The 4,431-nt window shown below is 37.7% G+C and overlaps 1 long non-coding RNA gene across 1 annotated transcript; it reads right to left on the bottom strand.

Annotated features, from left to right (window-relative positions):
- Nucleotides 1-675: 675 nt before the first annotated feature.
- LOC104948654 (uncharacterized) lies at nucleotides 676-4,042 on the bottom strand. The gene is made up of 3 exons (XR_798716.1): nucleotides 3,822-4,042; nucleotides 1,356-1,432; nucleotides 676-769 (listed from the first exon to the last, which is right to left on the bottom strand). It is a non-coding gene; the product is annotated as an uncharacterized lncRNA (long non-coding RNA).
- Between the last annotated feature and the right edge of the window lie 389 nt (nucleotides 4,043-4,431).

Here is a 4,431-nt window from a genome sequence, read left to right as displayed (position 1 = left end):
AGCTCTTCTGTAGCTCGAGGTTTTACTAGTTCGAGTGTAATAATCAACATTCTTCATCAGTGAGTCTAAACAAATATGTACCCTGAATCTAACTAGAGCTCTCGTCCATCGAAAATAATGTGCGTCAGGGAACCTACGTCCCTGAACAGTAAACTACCTCATGGCGGCTTGTGCTCTGTCATAGACTGGCATCAACAATGCCCCCAAGCTGCCCCTCCTTAAGAGAGATAGCAGCAATACCCAAGGCCGTAGACCTATGCCATGGGAAAGGAGACAGTGAGAAGAGTAACCCTAACCTACCCTGATGAACTGTGTCGAAGGTTGAATACCTAAGCAAATTATTCCCTAACAAAATGTACAAATGAAAGTCACTTTTTTTGTTTCCTTATATTTCGCACAAATCAAAGGCAATATAGAACTGCTAGCACTCTTTCCCAAATGTAGATATTTCGATTTTTTTGTTGTTGTAATATTGAGTTAAAAACAAATGCTTTCAATAGTTGGTCTATTGGTTATACTTAATGCTTCAAGCTTCAGAAAACAAAAGTTTACCTAAGAATATTCTATCCGCCAAATCACATTACACGGGTTACATCATGGAAACTATATAAGAGATGGATATTGGAAAGTTCAGACTTTTCTTATTTTATGCTGAAAGGTGATAACCATGTCTTCACAGATGTCAACATGTACCTGTGCAGCTGCTCCCGTCAACTTCCTTCCACGGCAGTATGTCAATGTCAAAGTCCAGGTCTGGACCCTCATTGGTCTGAGACATCAAAGAAACACTTTTAAAACAAAAGACTGGCAGATTGGGAAAAGATGTCTGAGTAATGTACATATCATAATAATAATAATAATAATAATAATAATAATAATAATAAATACCGCAATAAACCGTATTTGATTTTGTATTAATTTACATTATTTAATTTCATATTCTGATCTTGTACATATCCCATATTCTATTTACATGTATGTAGACTTTTTGCACTACTTTTTTTTCATTTATTTGTTTATTATATATGTTGCATTGTTGGAGGAGCTCAGGTCAGAATAATGTCATTGCCATTTCTACACTGTAGCTTTGTGCATATGACAATAAAAGAAACAGGGACCATTGCCAAGAATTCCTGTTAGTCTCTTAAGAATTCCTGAGTACACCTGACACCTACAATGTAAAACATGCTGTTGTTCCTGTATCACATTTCCTTACATAATATAATGTTTTACAATGTAAGATAATAGTGCACCTGCAGCTGTGGCTGTGGCTCTCCCCGACTGTTAATAACCACACTTATTTTAGTTTCAGGTTGACAAAATACATTTGCATACTGAGAGGAAGAACTACTCACATAGCTGCCATGCTCCAGGGCCTGAAGCAGCTCTTCTGCATCTCCCATGTAGTCGAGCTCATCAAACAGGCTAATGTCTGTGGAACAACAAGCATGAAACATCTAGTCAAAATGCGGTCACACAGATACACAGACGAATCATGGCTTTAGATTTCACACATCATGATTTATCCTAGCAGCAATTATATGCACTCATATATGTTTGATTAAAACAAATATCCAATTTGGGTATGAACTGGCAAATAAGGATAGTGTAAAGTAATTGACGCTGTTACTATGTAGTTGTGTAACTGTGGGCACAAATTTTAACAATTTCGATGTCCGATAGTTCACATGATGCAACTGTCTTTTACTTAATAAAAACTGAACAAAAATATTTTCTGTAAAAGAAATGCTAAGGGAAAATGTGAATAATAAATGTCATGCTCAAATGTTTTTGGCCTATTATTGATAATCAGTCGCTGGTTAATTTGGAGCTGTGGGTCGCCAGTTCAACATGTCGAATCTGAGGCCAATTATGACATGAGATTGGTGGCAAAAATAAATCCTTCGGGTTGGCTGCTCAGCTTCGAAAAACAGCGCCCTAGCGACAGACAAACGGCTGACGCAAAGGGAAGATGGCAAACACTATTTTCATTAGACATCTTTATGTCATATGATAATTCTAACTGTCGGATATTAGTCTAATTGGCGAGTCCGTTGTCCTGAAGTTAGAATTATAAGAACCACTAAGTTCTACTATTTATGTATCAAGTCTACATAGAGAGGCAAAGTCCCTCCCTTTCCGGGGGACCTCCATGGGACCTTATTTCGGAAAAAGTATGTATTGAAGTCAATCGCGAGAGAAAGATTATCTTTCGATCCCGTTTGAATTGTGCCACGAATTACACTTTTGATGTTTGTCAAGTAACACTTTTTTTTGTGTGAAACCGCTCAATGAACTACATCTCCTGTTTCGCACCACACACCAAGACGGCCGTCACGTTAGCACATTTCACTTCTTTCTTTCAGAATGAGGCGAAAAGTATTAAACATTTCTATTAAAGAAAGACAAGGCTTTTAGTGACAATCATGTATTGCTTTTTTTTTTTTTTTTAAATAAAAGTCTAAATATGATATTTGGCCTCAAATCATCTGAGGCCTGGCGCCCCCCCTGCGCCCCCCAGTTTGGGAACCACTGATTTATGGCATTCATAATTAATATCTAATTCTTAACTTTAAATTATTTTCATTTATTTAATATTACAAATGTATTAGTCTGGCCAAACTTTTTCTGTTGAGATTCCTGGAAAAGGGAAATTACTTTTCATAAAAAAAGTCAGTACGGACGTCAAATGTCCTGTTTGGTTTGCCGTAGGTAGCTGTCCAATATTGCAGACCAACTCGCGCTTGCGCAGTGCAAATCGGGCAGACATGCAAATCAGGTGGCCAGAGTGGTACTGGTTCAAATCCTGGTTAAAAAAATTCGAATTTTGTGCTCGGTCCAAACTTGTTATTTTATGCATCAGGCACCTTGTATCTAAAGTGTATGGTCAGGACCTTAGGCATGTTCACTGTGTGTATTATGTCTAGGCGTATTGCTGGTTATTTTTTCACAAAACAGCCAAACCCAGCAGGTCTCATCCATCAACATACTACAACGAAAATAGCTCAATGCTATCTGTAGCTAAGACTCAAAGCACATGATAACAAGACATCTCTTCACGTATGTATACAGTCTATGGTAAGTACGAGCGTTGCAACTTGTCACAATATGTAAACTAAATGCACCTTTATTTATACTAATAAATATCTGATTTGGTTACCTAAACTCTGCTTCACCTTATGGGTCTGTCGGTCTGTCTGTCTATGTCACCTGACGTCAACTTAACCATGTTAAATACACCACCTATAGTAGCCTACTATAACAGTCACCTTTAGCTTGTTTGTATGTGAAAAACCACAGCAATATCGGTATACCTTTAAAACAGTACAGTATACTTTTACAGCCCTACAGTATACATGTTATTATAAAAGACAAATAAAACCGTAAACAATGCTAGAAATTCAAAAACATCACCTGAAAAATACAACTCACAGCCCTGCCATGTACATGAAATAAATTAATACAACCACATTTATCAAACAAATAAAAAGCCAAAAATGGGTTTTTATACATTGTGTCTGTTTAAAGCCTCATTAATGGTTATTAATTACATTACATTCAGGCTCAGCAGGTTACATCAGCACATCATTTCCTCATTTACTACAGCTAGCTAACGAAATGCTAACTGTATTTGCTATGACATGAAGTGGATGTAAACAGTACAACATCAACCTTCCGCCAATTTACGAGTGTCTTTTTAACGGCAACCTTGTCACAAGAAACAGTTAAGAGTCATATATATGTATATTTATTATGTATATCTGATCTGTTACCTCAATTAAAAGCTAGCTAACGCTTCTTTCCTGTTTGGGTTAACTTACCCCACTCTCCTCCCTGGTCGATAGACATTATCCCTGTTTCACTATCCATCCCGGGGTCTTTTTGAAGATGTTCTAAGTATAACGCCAAGTTGGTTGACATCCCGTTTACAATTCATGAGTCTATTGTCTCAGAAAAACAAGCGACGGCTCATAGGAATCATTCATGTTGCAGCTGTTTAGGGAGGAAATGTCCTGATAGATACACGTCTGACTTAACCGTAACTCTACGGTTGCCACCGAGGGACAAAAATGCGAAACCACAGTGTTGGGAATTAACTAGACACTGGTGCTGCCTAACCAGGCCACTAGGCAGCAGTATACAGTAAGGATACTGGACTGAAGGCTGTTAGCACCACAGTTGACCTCTTCGATAAAAGGATTGGTGGTGGCACTGAGTTCATGACCGAGCAGAGGAGATGTACTGTATTTGAATTTTGCTTAAAAAGTGTGACTTGCTGGTGATTTGTTATTTAATAAGTAAGTCACTTAAATGTTTCCCCATTTTGAAAACGTGGCTTTCTTAACTCTTGGAGTATGTTGTTCAGAATCCCTTTATTAGTCCCACAGAGGGGAAATGTACATTGTTACAGCAGGATAGAGACGAAAAGTA

Source organism: Notothenia coriiceps, unplaced genomic scaffold (genome assembly GCF_000735185.1).
Source record: "Notothenia coriiceps isolate Sejong01 unplaced genomic scaffold, NC01 NC01_scaffold00014786, whole genome shotgun sequence".
Lineage (NCBI taxonomy): Eukaryota > Metazoa > Chordata > Actinopteri > Perciformes > Nototheniidae > Notothenia > Notothenia coriiceps.
Note: the sequence above shows the minus strand (reverse complement) of the source record. Positions and strands in the feature narration are given on the sequence as shown.